General features: G+C 53.9%; 44 non-coding genes across 44 annotated transcripts; 15 read left to right on the forward strand and 29 right to left on the reverse strand.

Annotated features, from left to right (window-relative positions):
- The first annotated feature begins 450 nt into the window (after nt 1-450).
- Nucleotides 451-522, forward strand: Trnap-agg (transfer RNA proline (anticodon AGG)). Its single transcript has one exon. It is a non-coding gene; the product is annotated as a tRNA-Pro (tRNA).
- A 194-nt stretch (nt 523-716) lies between these two features.
- Trnav-aac (transfer RNA valine (anticodon AAC)) lies at nt 717-789 on the reverse strand. The gene has a single exon. It is a non-coding gene; the product is annotated as a tRNA-Val (tRNA).
- Nucleotides 790-947: 158 nt separating this feature from the next.
- On the reverse strand, nt 948-1,020 carry Trnav-cac (transfer RNA valine (anticodon CAC)). The gene has a single exon. It is a non-coding gene; the product is annotated as a tRNA-Val (tRNA).
- A 402-nt stretch (nt 1,021-1,422) lies between these two features.
- On the forward strand, nt 1,423-1,494 carry Trnap-agg (transfer RNA proline (anticodon AGG)). Its single transcript has one exon. It is a non-coding gene; the product is annotated as a tRNA-Pro (tRNA).
- A 194-nt stretch (nt 1,495-1,688) lies between these two features.
- Trnav-aac (transfer RNA valine (anticodon AAC)) lies at nt 1,689-1,761 on the reverse strand. Its single transcript has one exon. It is a non-coding gene; the product is annotated as a tRNA-Val (tRNA).
- Nucleotides 1,762-1,919: 158 nt separating this feature from the next.
- Trnav-cac (transfer RNA valine (anticodon CAC)) lies at nt 1,920-1,992 on the reverse strand. The gene has a single exon. It is a non-coding gene; the product is annotated as a tRNA-Val (tRNA).
- Nucleotides 1,993-2,394: 402 nt separating this feature from the next.
- Trnap-agg (transfer RNA proline (anticodon AGG)) lies at nt 2,395-2,466 on the forward strand. The gene has a single exon. It is a non-coding gene; the product is annotated as a tRNA-Pro (tRNA).
- A 194-nt stretch (nt 2,467-2,660) lies between these two features.
- On the reverse strand, nt 2,661-2,733 carry Trnav-aac (transfer RNA valine (anticodon AAC)). Its single transcript has one exon. It is a non-coding gene; the product is annotated as a tRNA-Val (tRNA).
- Nucleotides 2,734-2,891: 158 nt separating this feature from the next.
- Trnav-cac (transfer RNA valine (anticodon CAC)) lies at nt 2,892-2,964 on the reverse strand. The gene has a single exon. It is a non-coding gene; the product is annotated as a tRNA-Val (tRNA).
- A 402-nt stretch (nt 2,965-3,366) lies between these two features.
- Trnap-agg (transfer RNA proline (anticodon AGG)) lies at nt 3,367-3,438 on the forward strand. Its single transcript has one exon. It is a non-coding gene; the product is annotated as a tRNA-Pro (tRNA).
- A 194-nt stretch (nt 3,439-3,632) lies between these two features.
- Nucleotides 3,633-3,705, reverse strand: Trnav-aac (transfer RNA valine (anticodon AAC)). The gene has a single exon. It is a non-coding gene; the product is annotated as a tRNA-Val (tRNA).
- A 158-nt stretch (nt 3,706-3,863) lies between these two features.
- On the reverse strand, nt 3,864-3,936 carry Trnav-cac (transfer RNA valine (anticodon CAC)). Its single transcript has one exon. It is a non-coding gene; the product is annotated as a tRNA-Val (tRNA).
- A 402-nt stretch (nt 3,937-4,338) lies between these two features.
- Trnap-agg (transfer RNA proline (anticodon AGG)) lies at nt 4,339-4,410 on the forward strand. The gene has a single exon. It is a non-coding gene; the product is annotated as a tRNA-Pro (tRNA).
- Nucleotides 4,411-4,604: 194 nt separating this feature from the next.
- Trnav-aac (transfer RNA valine (anticodon AAC)) lies at nt 4,605-4,677 on the reverse strand. Its single transcript has one exon. It is a non-coding gene; the product is annotated as a tRNA-Val (tRNA).
- A 158-nt stretch (nt 4,678-4,835) lies between these two features.
- Nucleotides 4,836-4,908, reverse strand: Trnav-cac (transfer RNA valine (anticodon CAC)). The gene has a single exon. It is a non-coding gene; the product is annotated as a tRNA-Val (tRNA).
- Nucleotides 4,909-5,310: 402 nt separating this feature from the next.
- Trnap-agg (transfer RNA proline (anticodon AGG)) lies at nt 5,311-5,382 on the forward strand. The gene has a single exon. It is a non-coding gene; the product is annotated as a tRNA-Pro (tRNA).
- A 194-nt stretch (nt 5,383-5,576) lies between these two features.
- Nucleotides 5,577-5,649, reverse strand: Trnav-aac (transfer RNA valine (anticodon AAC)). The gene has a single exon. It is a non-coding gene; the product is annotated as a tRNA-Val (tRNA).
- A 158-nt stretch (nt 5,650-5,807) lies between these two features.
- Trnav-cac (transfer RNA valine (anticodon CAC)) lies at nt 5,808-5,880 on the reverse strand. Its single transcript has one exon. It is a non-coding gene; the product is annotated as a tRNA-Val (tRNA).
- Nucleotides 5,881-6,282: 402 nt separating this feature from the next.
- Trnap-agg (transfer RNA proline (anticodon AGG)) lies at nt 6,283-6,354 on the forward strand. The gene has a single exon. It is a non-coding gene; the product is annotated as a tRNA-Pro (tRNA).
- A 194-nt stretch (nt 6,355-6,548) lies between these two features.
- Trnav-aac (transfer RNA valine (anticodon AAC)) lies at nt 6,549-6,621 on the reverse strand. The gene has a single exon. It is a non-coding gene; the product is annotated as a tRNA-Val (tRNA).
- A 158-nt stretch (nt 6,622-6,779) lies between these two features.
- On the reverse strand, nt 6,780-6,852 carry Trnav-cac (transfer RNA valine (anticodon CAC)). The gene has a single exon. It is a non-coding gene; the product is annotated as a tRNA-Val (tRNA).
- Nucleotides 6,853-7,254: 402 nt separating this feature from the next.
- On the forward strand, nt 7,255-7,326 carry Trnap-agg (transfer RNA proline (anticodon AGG)). The gene has a single exon. It is a non-coding gene; the product is annotated as a tRNA-Pro (tRNA).
- Nucleotides 7,327-7,520: 194 nt separating this feature from the next.
- Nucleotides 7,521-7,593, reverse strand: Trnav-aac (transfer RNA valine (anticodon AAC)). Its single transcript has one exon. It is a non-coding gene; the product is annotated as a tRNA-Val (tRNA).
- Nucleotides 7,594-7,751: 158 nt separating this feature from the next.
- Nucleotides 7,752-7,824, reverse strand: Trnav-cac (transfer RNA valine (anticodon CAC)). Its single transcript has one exon. It is a non-coding gene; the product is annotated as a tRNA-Val (tRNA).
- Nucleotides 7,825-8,226: 402 nt separating this feature from the next.
- On the forward strand, nt 8,227-8,298 carry Trnap-agg (transfer RNA proline (anticodon AGG)). Its single transcript has one exon. It is a non-coding gene; the product is annotated as a tRNA-Pro (tRNA).
- A 194-nt stretch (nt 8,299-8,492) lies between these two features.
- Trnav-aac (transfer RNA valine (anticodon AAC)) lies at nt 8,493-8,565 on the reverse strand. Its single transcript has one exon. It is a non-coding gene; the product is annotated as a tRNA-Val (tRNA).
- A 158-nt stretch (nt 8,566-8,723) lies between these two features.
- Trnav-cac (transfer RNA valine (anticodon CAC)) lies at nt 8,724-8,796 on the reverse strand. Its single transcript has one exon. It is a non-coding gene; the product is annotated as a tRNA-Val (tRNA).
- A 402-nt stretch (nt 8,797-9,198) lies between these two features.
- On the forward strand, nt 9,199-9,270 carry Trnap-agg (transfer RNA proline (anticodon AGG)). The gene has a single exon. It is a non-coding gene; the product is annotated as a tRNA-Pro (tRNA).
- A 194-nt stretch (nt 9,271-9,464) lies between these two features.
- Nucleotides 9,465-9,537, reverse strand: Trnav-aac (transfer RNA valine (anticodon AAC)). The gene has a single exon. It is a non-coding gene; the product is annotated as a tRNA-Val (tRNA).
- A 158-nt stretch (nt 9,538-9,695) lies between these two features.
- On the reverse strand, nt 9,696-9,768 carry Trnav-cac (transfer RNA valine (anticodon CAC)). Its single transcript has one exon. It is a non-coding gene; the product is annotated as a tRNA-Val (tRNA).
- Nucleotides 9,769-10,170: 402 nt separating this feature from the next.
- Trnap-agg (transfer RNA proline (anticodon AGG)) lies at nt 10,171-10,242 on the forward strand. Its single transcript has one exon. It is a non-coding gene; the product is annotated as a tRNA-Pro (tRNA).
- Nucleotides 10,243-10,436: 194 nt separating this feature from the next.
- On the reverse strand, nt 10,437-10,509 carry Trnav-aac (transfer RNA valine (anticodon AAC)). The gene has a single exon. It is a non-coding gene; the product is annotated as a tRNA-Val (tRNA).
- Nucleotides 10,510-10,667: 158 nt separating this feature from the next.
- Trnav-cac (transfer RNA valine (anticodon CAC)) lies at nt 10,668-10,740 on the reverse strand. Its single transcript has one exon. It is a non-coding gene; the product is annotated as a tRNA-Val (tRNA).
- A 402-nt stretch (nt 10,741-11,142) lies between these two features.
- Trnap-agg (transfer RNA proline (anticodon AGG)) lies at nt 11,143-11,214 on the forward strand. Its single transcript has one exon. It is a non-coding gene; the product is annotated as a tRNA-Pro (tRNA).
- A 194-nt stretch (nt 11,215-11,408) lies between these two features.
- Trnav-aac (transfer RNA valine (anticodon AAC)) lies at nt 11,409-11,481 on the reverse strand. Its single transcript has one exon. It is a non-coding gene; the product is annotated as a tRNA-Val (tRNA).
- A 158-nt stretch (nt 11,482-11,639) lies between these two features.
- Nucleotides 11,640-11,712, reverse strand: Trnav-cac (transfer RNA valine (anticodon CAC)). The gene has a single exon. It is a non-coding gene; the product is annotated as a tRNA-Val (tRNA).
- Nucleotides 11,713-12,114: 402 nt separating this feature from the next.
- Nucleotides 12,115-12,186, forward strand: Trnap-agg (transfer RNA proline (anticodon AGG)). The gene has a single exon. It is a non-coding gene; the product is annotated as a tRNA-Pro (tRNA).
- A 194-nt stretch (nt 12,187-12,380) lies between these two features.
- Nucleotides 12,381-12,453, reverse strand: Trnav-aac (transfer RNA valine (anticodon AAC)). Its single transcript has one exon. It is a non-coding gene; the product is annotated as a tRNA-Val (tRNA).
- Nucleotides 12,454-12,611: 158 nt separating this feature from the next.
- Nucleotides 12,612-12,684, reverse strand: Trnav-cac (transfer RNA valine (anticodon CAC)). Its single transcript has one exon. It is a non-coding gene; the product is annotated as a tRNA-Val (tRNA).
- Nucleotides 12,685-13,086: 402 nt separating this feature from the next.
- Nucleotides 13,087-13,158, forward strand: Trnap-agg (transfer RNA proline (anticodon AGG)). Its single transcript has one exon. It is a non-coding gene; the product is annotated as a tRNA-Pro (tRNA).
- A 194-nt stretch (nt 13,159-13,352) lies between these two features.
- On the reverse strand, nt 13,353-13,425 carry Trnav-aac (transfer RNA valine (anticodon AAC)). The gene has a single exon. It is a non-coding gene; the product is annotated as a tRNA-Val (tRNA).
- Nucleotides 13,426-13,583: 158 nt separating this feature from the next.
- Trnav-cac (transfer RNA valine (anticodon CAC)) lies at nt 13,584-13,656 on the reverse strand. Its single transcript has one exon. It is a non-coding gene; the product is annotated as a tRNA-Val (tRNA).
- A 402-nt stretch (nt 13,657-14,058) lies between these two features.
- On the forward strand, nt 14,059-14,130 carry Trnap-agg (transfer RNA proline (anticodon AGG)). Its single transcript has one exon. It is a non-coding gene; the product is annotated as a tRNA-Pro (tRNA).
- A 194-nt stretch (nt 14,131-14,324) lies between these two features.
- Nucleotides 14,325-14,397, reverse strand: Trnav-aac (transfer RNA valine (anticodon AAC)). Its single transcript has one exon. It is a non-coding gene; the product is annotated as a tRNA-Val (tRNA).
- Nucleotides 14,398-14,426: the final 29 nt, after the last annotated feature.

The raw sequence follows: 14,426 nt of genomic DNA on the forward strand, positions 1-14,426 counted from the left end.
GACCTTCTGCGTGTGAAGCAGACGTGATAACCGCTACACTACGGAAACGACGGACACGCTCAGTCCATCCTTGTGCACTCGAATACGCCTCAGCCTTTCTCTCGTCCGCGCATGCACACACCATAGTTCTTTTGACAGCCTGAAACCCATCGCAGCCGAGGGCTCAAGAAGTCTTCGGGGTGCTCGAGAGGGTGTCTGCCGTAGCACCCCTAACGAGATAGCGGCGTTTCGCGCAGTCGTTATTGCAAGTCACATCAGCAAAAACAATCACCTCCTTAGCAGCAGGCAGTGCGCGCCCAGCGGCAGCTCTACATGAGGGTACCAATAGCCCAGGAAGGCCGCCGAGCGCGGGAATTCGCGCCGCCTCCATCCCGCCAGCCTACACGAGACTTCCAGAGCACCCTGGAAGACATCGAGGGACTGGAGTAACTGGCATTCGCCGTGCCACAGGGCTCGTTGGTCTAGGGGTATGATTCCTGCTTAGGGTGCAGGAGGTCCCGGGTTCAAATCCCGGACGAGCCCTAGCGTTTTGTGCAAACTGATCGCACGTCAGTGGCTGAGTCAGCGCAAAAAGCTCGCCGCCAATATCAAATGAATTTCTTATTTGATGTGAGCAATTGACACTCTGATCCGACGCGTGAAGGCGGTTACGAAGGTTTCGGGTACAGATGGTAGCAGATGCATGTTAGTAAGTCTCGCTTAAAGTGATGAAAAAGTGTTTCCGCCCGGGATCGAACCGGGGACCTTCTGCGTGTTAGGCAGACGTGATAACCGCTACACCACGGAAACTGCTTATGTGCACCTTACTTCACAGACAACTTGTAGTGATGTTGCCATCGTAACTAAAAAATTCAATAAATGTGGTACTTGCAAAACGAAGGGACATGCAGCAGATCCACACACGACGAGGCTCACTGGAGTACAATACGACATAGGCAGGAAAATACTGTTCCCGCCCGGGATCGAACCGGGGACCTTCTGCGTGTGAAGCAGACGTGATAACCGCTACACTACGGAAACGACGGACACGCTCAGTCCATCCTTGTGCACTCGAATACGCCTCAGCCTTTCTCTCGTCCGCGCATGCACACACCATAGTTCTTTTGACAGCCTGAAACCCATCGCAGCCGAGGGCTCAAGAAGTCTTCGGGGTGCTCGAGAGGGTGTCTGCCGTAGCACCCCTAACGAGATAGCGGCGTTTCGCGCAGTCGTTATTGCAAGTCACATCAGCAAAAACAATCACCTCCTTAGCAGCAGGCAGTGCGCGCCCAGCGGCAGCTCTACATGAGGGTACCAATAGCCCAGGAAGGCCGCCGAGCGCGGGAATTCGCGCCGCCTCCATCCCGCCAGCCTACACGAGACTTCCAGAGCACCCTGGAAGACATCGAGGGACTGGAGTAACTGGCATTCGCCGTGCCACAGGGCTCGTTGGTCTAGGGGTATGATTCCTGCTTAGGGTGCAGGAGGTCCCGGGTTCAAATCCCGGACGAGCCCTAGCGTTTTGTGCAAACTGATCGCACGTCAGTGGCTGAGTCAGCGCAAAAAGCTCGCCGCCAATATCAAATGAATTTCTTATTTGATGTGAGCAATTGACACTCTGATCCGACGCGTGAAGGCGGTTACGAAGGTTTCGGGTACAGATGGTAGCAGATGCATGTTAGTAAGTCTCGCTTAAAGTGATGAAAAAGTGTTTCCGCCCGGGATCGAACCGGGGACCTTCTGCGTGTTAGGCAGACGTGATAACCGCTACACCACGGAAACTGCTTATGTGCACCTTACTTCACAGACAACTTGTAGTGATGTTGCCATCGTAACTAAAAAATTCAATAAATGTGGTACTTGCAAAACGAAGGGACATGCAGCAGATCCACACACGACGAGGCTCACTGGAGTACAATACGACATAGGCAGGAAAATACTGTTCCCGCCCGGGATCGAACCGGGGACCTTCTGCGTGTGAAGCAGACGTGATAACCGCTACACTACGGAAACGACGGACACGCTCAGTCCATCCTTGTGCACTCGAATACGCCTCAGCCTTTCTCTCGTCCGCGCATGCACACACCATAGTTCTTTTGACAGCCTGAAACCCATCGCAGCCGAGGGCTCAAGAAGTCTTCGGGGTGCTCGAGAGGGTGTCTGCCGTAGCACCCCTAACGAGATAGCGGCGTTTCGCGCAGTCGTTATTGCAAGTCACATCAGCAAAAACAATCACCTCCTTAGCAGCAGGCAGTGCGCGCCCAGCGGCAGCTCTACATGAGGGTACCAATAGCCCAGGAAGGCCGCCGAGCGCGGGAATTCGCGCCGCCTCCATCCCGCCAGCCTACACGAGACTTCCAGAGCACCCTGGAAGACATCGAGGGACTGGAGTAACTGGCATTCGCCGTGCCACAGGGCTCGTTGGTCTAGGGGTATGATTCCTGCTTAGGGTGCAGGAGGTCCCGGGTTCAAATCCCGGACGAGCCCTAGCGTTTTGTGCAAACTGATCGCACGTCAGTGGCTGAGTCAGCGCAAAAAGCTCGCCGCCAATATCAAATGAATTTCTTATTTGATGTGAGCAATTGACACTCTGATCCGACGCGTGAAGGCGGTTACGAAGGTTTCGGGTACAGATGGTAGCAGATGCATGTTAGTAAGTCTCGCTTAAAGTGATGAAAAAGTGTTTCCGCCCGGGATCGAACCGGGGACCTTCTGCGTGTTAGGCAGACGTGATAACCGCTACACCACGGAAACTGCTTATGTGCACCTTACTTCACAGACAACTTGTAGTGATGTTGCCATCGTAACTAAAAAATTCAATAAATGTGGTACTTGCAAAACGAAGGGACATGCAGCAGATCCACACACGACGAGGCTCACTGGAGTACAATACGACATAGGCAGGAAAATACTGTTCCCGCCCGGGATCGAACCGGGGACCTTCTGCGTGTGAAGCAGACGTGATAACCGCTACACTACGGAAACGACGGACACGCTCAGTCCATCCTTGTGCACTCGAATACGCCTCAGCCTTTCTCTCGTCCGCGCATGCACACACCATAGTTCTTTTGACAGCCTGAAACCCATCGCAGCCGAGGGCTCAAGAAGTCTTCGGGGTGCTCGAGAGGGTGTCTGCCGTAGCACCCCTAACGAGATAGCGGCGTTTCGCGCAGTCGTTATTGCAAGTCACATCAGCAAAAACAATCACCTCCTTAGCAGCAGGCAGTGCGCGCCCAGCGGCAGCTCTACATGAGGGTACCAATAGCCCAGGAAGGCCGCCGAGCGCGGGAATTCGCGCCGCCTCCATCCCGCCAGCCTACACGAGACTTCCAGAGCACCCTGGAAGACATCGAGGGACTGGAGTAACTGGCATTCGCCGTGCCACAGGGCTCGTTGGTCTAGGGGTATGATTCCTGCTTAGGGTGCAGGAGGTCCCGGGTTCAAATCCCGGACGAGCCCTAGCGTTTTGTGCAAACTGATCGCACGTCAGTGGCTGAGTCAGCGCAAAAAGCTCGCCGCCAATATCAAATGAATTTCTTATTTGATGTGAGCAATTGACACTCTGATCCGACGCGTGAAGGCGGTTACGAAGGTTTCGGGTACAGATGGTAGCAGATGCATGTTAGTAAGTCTCGCTTAAAGTGATGAAAAAGTGTTTCCGCCCGGGATCGAACCGGGGACCTTCTGCGTGTTAGGCAGACGTGATAACCGCTACACCACGGAAACTGCTTATGTGCACCTTACTTCACAGACAACTTGTAGTGATGTTGCCATCGTAACTAAAAAATTCAATAAATGTGGTACTTGCAAAACGAAGGGACATGCAGCAGATCCACACACGACGAGGCTCACTGGAGTACAATACGACATAGGCAGGAAAATACTGTTCCCGCCCGGGATCGAACCGGGGACCTTCTGCGTGTGAAGCAGACGTGATAACCGCTACACTACGGAAACGACGGACACGCTCAGTCCATCCTTGTGCACTCGAATACGCCTCAGCCTTTCTCTCGTCCGCGCATGCACACACCATAGTTCTTTTGACAGCCTGAAACCCATCGCAGCCGAGGGCTCAAGAAGTCTTCGGGGTGCTCGAGAGGGTGTCTGCCGTAGCACCCCTAACGAGATAGCGGCGTTTCGCGCAGTCGTTATTGCAAGTCACATCAGCAAAAACAATCACCTCCTTAGCAGCAGGCAGTGCGCGCCCAGCGGCAGCTCTACATGAGGGTACCAATAGCCCAGGAAGGCCGCCGAGCGCGGGAATTCGCGCCGCCTCCATCCCGCCAGCCTACACGAGACTTCCAGAGCACCCTGGAAGACATCGAGGGACTGGAGTAACTGGCATTCGCCGTGCCACAGGGCTCGTTGGTCTAGGGGTATGATTCCTGCTTAGGGTGCAGGAGGTCCCGGGTTCAAATCCCGGACGAGCCCTAGCGTTTTGTGCAAACTGATCGCACGTCAGTGGCTGAGTCAGCGCAAAAAGCTCGCCGCCAATATCAAATGAATTTCTTATTTGATGTGAGCAATTGACACTCTGATCCGACGCGTGAAGGCGGTTACGAAGGTTTCGGGTACAGATGGTAGCAGATGCATGTTAGTAAGTCTCGCTTAAAGTGATGAAAAAGTGTTTCCGCCCGGGATCGAACCGGGGACCTTCTGCGTGTTAGGCAGACGTGATAACCGCTACACCACGGAAACTGCTTATGTGCACCTTACTTCACAGACAACTTGTAGTGATGTTGCCATCGTAACTAAAAAATTCAATAAATGTGGTACTTGCAAAACGAAGGGACATGCAGCAGATCCACACACGACGAGGCTCACTGGAGTACAATACGACATAGGCAGGAAAATACTGTTCCCGCCCGGGATCGAACCGGGGACCTTCTGCGTGTGAAGCAGACGTGATAACCGCTACACTACGGAAACGACGGACACGCTCAGTCCATCCTTGTGCACTCGAATACGCCTCAGCCTTTCTCTCGTCCGCGCATGCACACACCATAGTTCTTTTGACAGCCTGAAACCCATCGCAGCCGAGGGCTCAAGAAGTCTTCGGGGTGCTCGAGAGGGTGTCTGCCGTAGCACCCCTAACGAGATAGCGGCGTTTCGCGCAGTCGTTATTGCAAGTCACATCAGCAAAAACAATCACCTCCTTAGCAGCAGGCAGTGCGCGCCCAGCGGCAGCTCTACATGAGGGTACCAATAGCCCAGGAAGGCCGCCGAGCGCGGGAATTCGCGCCGCCTCCATCCCGCCAGCCTACACGAGACTTCCAGAGCACCCTGGAAGACATCGAGGGACTGGAGTAACTGGCATTCGCCGTGCCACAGGGCTCGTTGGTCTAGGGGTATGATTCCTGCTTAGGGTGCAGGAGGTCCCGGGTTCAAATCCCGGACGAGCCCTAGCGTTTTGTGCAAACTGATCGCACGTCAGTGGCTGAGTCAGCGCAAAAAGCTCGCCGCCAATATCAAATGAATTTCTTATTTGATGTGAGCAATTGACACTCTGATCCGACGCGTGAAGGCGGTTACGAAGGTTTCGGGTACAGATGGTAGCAGATGCATGTTAGTAAGTCTCGCTTAAAGTGATGAAAAAGTGTTTCCGCCCGGGATCGAACCGGGGACCTTCTGCGTGTTAGGCAGACGTGATAACCGCTACACCACGGAAACTGCTTATGTGCACCTTACTTCACAGACAACTTGTAGTGATGTTGCCATCGTAACTAAAAAATTCAATAAATGTGGTACTTGCAAAACGAAGGGACATGCAGCAGATCCACACACGACGAGGCTCACTGGAGTACAATACGACATAGGCAGGAAAATACTGTTCCCGCCCGGGATCGAACCGGGGACCTTCTGCGTGTGAAGCAGACGTGATAACCGCTACACTACGGAAACGACGGACACGCTCAGTCCATCCTTGTGCACTCGAATACGCCTCAGCCTTTCTCTCGTCCGCGCATGCACACACCATAGTTCTTTTGACAGCCTGAAACCCATCGCAGCCGAGGGCTCAAGAAGTCTTCGGGGTGCTCGAGAGGGTGTCTGCCGTAGCACCCCTAACGAGATAGCGGCGTTTCGCGCAGTCGTTATTGCAAGTCACATCAGCAAAAACAATCACCTCCTTAGCAGCAGGCAGTGCGCGCCCAGCGGCAGCTCTACATGAGGGTACCAATAGCCCAGGAAGGCCGCCGAGCGCGGGAATTCGCGCCGCCTCCATCCCGCCAGCCTACACGAGACTTCCAGAGCACCCTGGAAGACATCGAGGGACTGGAGTAACTGGCATTCGCCGTGCCACAGGGCTCGTTGGTCTAGGGGTATGATTCCTGCTTAGGGTGCAGGAGGTCCCGGGTTCAAATCCCGGACGAGCCCTAGCGTTTTGTGCAAACTGATCGCACGTCAGTGGCTGAGTCAGCGCAAAAAGCTCGCCGCCAATATCAAATGAATTTCTTATTTGATGTGAGCAATTGACACTCTGATCCGACGCGTGAAGGCGGTTACGAAGGTTTCGGGTACAGATGGTAGCAGATGCATGTTAGTAAGTCTCGCTTAAAGTGATGAAAAAGTGTTTCCGCCCGGGATCGAACCGGGGACCTTCTGCGTGTTAGGCAGACGTGATAACCGCTACACCACGGAAACTGCTTATGTGCACCTTACTTCACAGACAACTTGTAGTGATGTTGCCATCGTAACTAAAAAATTCAATAAATGTGGTACTTGCAAAACGAAGGGACATGCAGCAGATCCACACACGACGAGGCTCACTGGAGTACAATACGACATAGGCAGGAAAATACTGTTCCCGCCCGGGATCGAACCGGGGACCTTCTGCGTGTGAAGCAGACGTGATAACCGCTACACTACGGAAACGACGGACACGCTCAGTCCATCCTTGTGCACTCGAATACGCCTCAGCCTTTCTCTCGTCCGCGCATGCACACACCATAGTTCTTTTGACAGCCTGAAACCCATCGCAGCCGAGGGCTCAAGAAGTCTTCGGGGTGCTCGAGAGGGTGTCTGCCGTAGCACCCCTAACGAGATAGCGGCGTTTCGCGCAGTCGTTATTGCAAGTCACATCAGCAAAAACAATCACCTCCTTAGCAGCAGGCAGTGCGCGCCCAGCGGCAGCTCTACATGAGGGTACCAATAGCCCAGGAAGGCCGCCGAGCGCGGGAATTCGCGCCGCCTCCATCCCGCCAGCCTACACGAGACTTCCAGAGCACCCTGGAAGACATCGAGGGACTGGAGTAACTGGCATTCGCCGTGCCACAGGGCTCGTTGGTCTAGGGGTATGATTCCTGCTTAGGGTGCAGGAGGTCCCGGGTTCAAATCCCGGACGAGCCCTAGCGTTTTGTGCAAACTGATCGCACGTCAGTGGCTGAGTCAGCGCAAAAAGCTCGCCGCCAATATCAAATGAATTTCTTATTTGATGTGAGCAATTGACACTCTGATCCGACGCGTGAAGGCGGTTACGAAGGTTTCGGGTACAGATGGTAGCAGATGCATGTTAGTAAGTCTCGCTTAAAGTGATGAAAAAGTGTTTCCGCCCGGGATCGAACCGGGGACCTTCTGCGTGTTAGGCAGACGTGATAACCGCTACACCACGGAAACTGCTTATGTGCACCTTACTTCACAGACAACTTGTAGTGATGTTGCCATCGTAACTAAAAAATTCAATAAATGTGGTACTTGCAAAACGAAGGGACATGCAGCAGATCCACACACGACGAGGCTCACTGGAGTACAATACGACATAGGCAGGAAAATACTGTTCCCGCCCGGGATCGAACCGGGGACCTTCTGCGTGTGAAGCAGACGTGATAACCGCTACACTACGGAAACGACGGACACGCTCAGTCCATCCTTGTGCACTCGAATACGCCTCAGCCTTTCTCTCGTCCGCGCATGCACACACCATAGTTCTTTTGACAGCCTGAAACCCATCGCAGCCGAGGGCTCAAGAAGTCTTCGGGGTGCTCGAGAGGGTGTCTGCCGTAGCACCCCTAACGAGATAGCGGCGTTTCGCGCAGTCGTTATTGCAAGTCACATCAGCAAAAACAATCACCTCCTTAGCAGCAGGCAGTGCGCGCCCAGCGGCAGCTCTACATGAGGGTACCAATAGCCCAGGAAGGCCGCCGAGCGCGGGAATTCGCGCCGCCTCCATCCCGCCAGCCTACACGAGACTTCCAGAGCACCCTGGAAGACATCGAGGGACTGGAGTAACTGGCATTCGCCGTGCCACAGGGCTCGTTGGTCTAGGGGTATGATTCCTGCTTAGGGTGCAGGAGGTCCCGGGTTCAAATCCCGGACGAGCCCTAGCGTTTTGTGCAAACTGATCGCACGTCAGTGGCTGAGTCAGCGCAAAAAGCTCGCCGCCAATATCAAATGAATTTCTTATTTGATGTGAGCAATTGACACTCTGATCCGACGCGTGAAGGCGGTTACGAAGGTTTCGGGTACAGATGGTAGCAGATGCATGTTAGTAAGTCTCGCTTAAAGTGATGAAAAAGTGTTTCCGCCCGGGATCGAACCGGGGACCTTCTGCGTGTTAGGCAGACGTGATAACCGCTACACCACGGAAACTGCTTATGTGCACCTTACTTCACAGACAACTTGTAGTGATGTTGCCATCGTAACTAAAAAATTCAATAAATGTGGTACTTGCAAAACGAAGGGACATGCAGCAGATCCACACACGACGAGGCTCACTGGAGTACAATACGACATAGGCAGGAAAATACTGTTCCCGCCCGGGATCGAACCGGGGACCTTCTGCGTGTGAAGCAGACGTGATAACCGCTACACTACGGAAACGACGGACACGCTCAGTCCATCCTTGTGCACTCGAATACGCCTCAGCCTTTCTCTCGTCCGCGCATGCACACACCATAGTTCTTTTGACAGCCTGAAACCCATCGCAGCCGAGGGCTCAAGAAGTCTTCGGGGTGCTCGAGAGGGTGTCTGCCGTAGCACCCCTAACGAGATAGCGGCGTTTCGCGCAGTCGTTATTGCAAGTCACATCAGCAAAAACAATCACCTCCTTAGCAGCAGGCAGTGCGCGCCCAGCGGCAGCTCTACATGAGGGTACCAATAGCCCAGGAAGGCCGCCGAGCGCGGGAATTCGCGCCGCCTCCATCCCGCCAGCCTACACGAGACTTCCAGAGCACCCTGGAAGACATCGAGGGACTGGAGTAACTGGCATTCGCCGTGCCACAGGGCTCGTTGGTCTAGGGGTATGATTCCTGCTTAGGGTGCAGGAGGTCCCGGGTTCAAATCCCGGACGAGCCCTAGCGTTTTGTGCAAACTGATCGCACGTCAGTGGCTGAGTCAGCGCAAAAAGCTCGCCGCCAATATCAAATGAATTTCTTATTTGATGTGAGCAATTGACACTCTGATCCGACGCGTGAAGGCGGTTACGAAGGTTTCGGGTACAGATGGTAGCAGATGCATGTTAGTAAGTCTCGCTTAAAGTGATGAAAAAGTGTTTCCGCCCGGGATCGAACCGGGGACCTTCTGCGTGTTAGGCAGACGTGATAACCGCTACACCACGGAAACTGCTTATGTGCACCTTACTTCACAGACAACTTGTAGTGATGTTGCCATCGTAACTAAAAAATTCAATAAATGTGGTACTTGCAAAACGAAGGGACATGCAGCAGATCCACACACGACGAGGCTCACTGGAGTACAATACGACATAGGCAGGAAAATACTGTTCCCGCCCGGGATCGAACCGGGGACCTTCTGCGTGTGAAGCAGACGTGATAACCGCTACACTACGGAAACGACGGACACGCTCAGTCCATCCTTGTGCACTCGAATACGCCTCAGCCTTTCTCTCGTCCGCGCATGCACACACCATAGTTCTTTTGACAGCCTGAAACCCATCGCAGCCGAGGGCTCAAGAAGTCTTCGGGGTGCTCGAGAGGGTGTCTGCCGTAGCACCCCTAACGAGATAGCGGCGTTTCGCGCAGTCGTTATTGCAAGTCACATCAGCAAAAACAATCACCTCCTTAGCAGCAGGCAGTGCGCGCCCAGCGGCAGCTCTACATGAGGGTACCAATAGCCCAGGAAGGCCGCCGAGCGCGGGAATTCGCGCCGCCTCCATCCCGCCAGCCTACACGAGACTTCCAGAGCACCCTGGAAGACATCGAGGGACTGGAGTAACTGGCATTCGCCGTGCCACAGGGCTCGTTGGTCTAGGGGTATGATTCCTGCTTAGGGTGCAGGAGGTCCCGGGTTCAAATCCCGGACGAGCCCTAGCGTTTTGTGCAAACTGATCGCACGTCAGTGGCTGAGTCAGCGCAAAAAGCTCGCCGCCAATATCAAATGAATTTCTTATTTGATGTGAGCAATTGACACTCTGATCCGACGCGTGAAGGCGGTTACGAAGGTTTCGGGTACAGATGGTAGCAGATGCATGTTAGTAAGTCTCGCTTAAAGTGATGAAAAAGTGTTTCCGCCCGGGATCGAACCGGGGACCTTCTGCGTGTTAGGCAGACGTGATAACCGCTACACCACGGAAACTGCTTATGTGCACCTTACTTCACAGACAACTTGTAGTGATGTTGCCATCGTAACTAAAAAATTCAATAAATGTGGTACTTGCAAAACGAAGGGACATGCAGCAGATCCACACACGACGAGGCTCACTGGAGTACAATACGACATAGGCAGGAAAATACTGTTCCCGCCCGGGATCGAACCGGGGACCTTCTGCGTGTGAAGCAGACGTGATAACCGCTACACTACGGAAACGACGGACACGCTCAGTCCATCCTTGTGCACTCGAATACGCCTCAGCCTTTCTCTCGTCCGCGCATGCACACACCATAGTTCTTTTGACAGCCTGAAACCCATCGCAGCCGAGGGCTCAAGAAGTCTTCGGGGTGCTCGAGAGGGTGTCTGCCGTAGCACCCCTAACGAGATAGCGGCGTTTCGCGCAGTCGTTATTGCAAGTCACATCAGCAAAAACAATCACCTCCTTAGCAGCAGGCAGTGCGCGCCCAGCGGCAGCTCTACATGAGGGTACCAATAGCCCAGGAAGGCCGCCGAGCGCGGGAATTCGCGCCGCCTCCATCCCGCCAGCCTACACGAGACTTCCAGAGCACCCTGGAAGACATCGAGGGACTGGAGTAACTGGCATTCGCCGTGCCACAGGGCTCGTTGGTCTAGGGGTATGATTCCTGCTTAGGGTGCAGGAGGTCCCGGGTTCAAATCCCGGACGAGCCCTAGCGTTTTGTGCAAACTGATCGCACGTCAGTGGCTGAGTCAGCGCAAAAAGCTCGCCGCCAATATCAAATGAATTTCTTATTTGATGTGAGCAATTGACACTCTGATCCGACGCGTGAAGGCGGTTACGAAGGTTTCGGGTACAGATGGTAGCAGATGCATGTTAGTAAGTCTCGCTTAAAGTGATGAAAAAGTGTTTCCGCCCGGGATCGAACCGGGGACCTTCTGCGTGTTAGGCAGACGTGATAACCGCTACACCACGGAAACTGCTTATGTGCACCTTACTTCACAGACAACTTGTAGTGATGTTGCCATCGTAACTAAAAAATTCAATAAATGTGGTACTTGCAAAACGAAGGGACATGCAGCAGATCCACACACGACGAGGCTCACTGGAGTACAATACGACATAGGCAGGAAAATACTGTTCCCGCCCGGGATCGAACCGGGGACCTTCTGCGTGTGAAGCAGACGTGATAACCGCTACACTACGGAAACGACGGACACGCTCAGTCCATCCTTGTGCACTCGAATACGCCTCAGCCTTTCTCTCGTCCGCGCATGCACACACCATAGTTCTTTTGACAGCCTGAAACCCATCGCAGCCGAGGGCTCAAGAAGTCTTCGGGGTGCTCGAGAGGGTGTCTGCCGTAGCACCCCTAACGAGATAGCGGCGTTTCGCGCAGTCGTTATTGCAAGTCACATCAGCAAAAACAATCACCTCCTTAGCAGCAGGCAGTGCGCGCCCAGCGGCAGCTCTACATGAGGGTACCAATAGCCCAGGAAGGCCGCCGAGCGCGGGAATTCGCGCCGCCTCCATCCCGCCAGCCTACACGAGACTTCCAGAGCACCCTGGAAGACATCGAGGGACTGGAGTAACTGGCATTCGCCGTGCCACAGGGCTCGTTGGTCTAGGGGTATGATTCCTGCTTAGGGTGCAGGAGGTCCCGGGTTCAAATCCCGGACGAGCCCTAGCGTTTTGTGCAAACTGATCGCACGTCAGTGGCTGAGTCAGCGCAAAAAGCTCGCCGCCAATATCAAATGAATTTCTTATTTGATGTGAGCAATTGACACTCTGATCCGACGCGTGAAGGCGGTTACGAAGGTTTCGGGTACAGATGGTAGCAGATGCATGTTAGTAAGTCTCGCTTAAAGTGATGAAAAAGTGTTTCCGCCCGGGATCGAACCGGGGACCTTCTGCGTGTTAGGCAGACGTGATAACCGCTACACCACGGAAACTGCTTATGTGCACCTTACTTCACAGACAACTTGTAGTGATGTTGCCATCGTAACTAAAAAATTCAATAAATGTGGTACTTGCAAAACGAAGGGACATGCAGCAGATCCACACACGACGAGGCTCACTGGAGTACAATACGACATAGGCAGGAAAATACTGTTCCCGCCCGGGATCGAACCGGGGACCTTCTGCGTGTGAAGCAGACGTGATAACCGCTACACTACGGAAACGACGGACACGCTCAGTCCATCCTTGTGCACTCGAATACGCCTCAGCCTTTCTCTCGTCCGCGCATGCACACACCATAGTTCTTTTGACAGCCTGAAACCCATCGCAGCCGAGGGCTCAAGAAGTCTTCGGGGTGTTCGAGAGGGTGTCTGCCGTAGCACCCCTAACGAGATAGCGGCGTTTCGCGCAGTCGTTATTGCAAGTCACATCAGCAAAAACAATCACCTCCTTAGCAGCAGGCAGTGCGCGCCCAGCGGCAGCTCTACATGAGGGTACCAATAGCCCAGGAAGGCCGCCGAGCGCGGGAATTCGCGCCGCCTCCATCCCGCCAGCCTACACGAGACTTCCAGAGCACCCTGGAAGACATCGAGGGACTGGAGTAACTGGCATTCGCCGTGCCACAGGGCTCGTTGGTCTAGGGGTATGATTCCTGCTTAGGGTGCAGGAGGTCCCGGGTTCAAATCCCGGACGAGCCCTAGCGTTTTGTGCAAACTGATCGCACGTCAGTGGCTGAGTCAGCGCAAAAAGCTCGCCGCCAATATCAAATGAATTTCTTATTTGATGTGAGCAATTGACACTCTGATCCGACGCGTGAAGGCGGTTACGAAGGTTTCGGGTACAGATGGTAGCAGATGCATGTTAGTAAGTCTCGCTTAAAGTGATGAAAAAGTGTTTCCGCCCGGGATCGAACCGGGGACCTTCTGCGTGTTAGGCAGACGTGATAACCGCTACACCACGGAAACTGCTTATGTGCACCTTACTTCACAGACAACTTGTAGTGATGTTGCCATCGTAACTAAAAAATTCAATAAATGTGGTACTTGCAAAACGAAGGGACATGCAGCAGATCCACACACGACGAGGCTCACTGGAGTACAATACGACATAGGCAGGAAAATACTGTTCCCGCCCGGGATCGAACCGGGGACCTTCTGCGTGTGAAGCAGACGTGATAACCGCTACACTACGGAAACGACGGACACGCTCAGTCCATCCTTGTGCACTCGAATACGCCTCAGCCTTTCTCTCGTCCGCGCATGCACACACCATAGTTCTTTTGACAGCCTGAAACCCATCGCAGCCGAGGGCTCAAGAAGTCTTCGGGGTGCTCGAGAGGGTGTCTGCCGTAGCACCCCTAACGAGATAGCGGCGTTTCGCGCAGTCGTTATTGCAAGTCACATCAGCAAAAACAATCACCTCCTTAGCAGCAGGCAGTGCGCGCCCAGCGGCAGCTCTACATGAGGGTACCAATAGCCCAGGAAGGCCGCCGAGCGCGGGAATTCGCGCCGCCTCCATCCCGCCAGCCTACACGAGACTTCCAGAGCACCCTGGAAGACATCGAGGGACTGGAGTAACTGGCATTCGCCGTGCCACAGGGCTCGTTGGTCTAGGGGTATGATTCCTGCTTAGGGTGCAGGAGGTCCCGGGTTCAAATCCCGGACGAGCCCTAGCGTTTTGTGCAAACTGATCGCACGTCAGTGGCTGAGTCAGCGCAAAAAGCTCGCCGCCAATATCAAATGAATTTCTTATTTGATGTGAGCAATTGACACTCTGATCCGACGCGTGAAGGCGGTTACGAAGGTTTCGGGTACAGATGGTAGCAGATGCATGTTAGTAAGTCTCGCTTAAAGTGATGAAAAAGTGTTTCCGCCCGGGATCGAACCGGGGACCTTCTGCGTGTTAGGCAGACGTGATAACCGCTACACCACGGAAACTGCTTATGTGCACCTTACTTCACAGACAA

Source organism: Schistocerca cancellata, unplaced genomic scaffold (genome assembly GCF_023864275.1).
Source record: "Schistocerca cancellata isolate TAMUIC-IGC-003103 unplaced genomic scaffold, iqSchCanc2.1 HiC_scaffold_489, whole genome shotgun sequence".
Classification (NCBI taxonomy): Eukaryota; Metazoa; Arthropoda; class Insecta; order Orthoptera; family Acrididae; genus Schistocerca; species Schistocerca cancellata.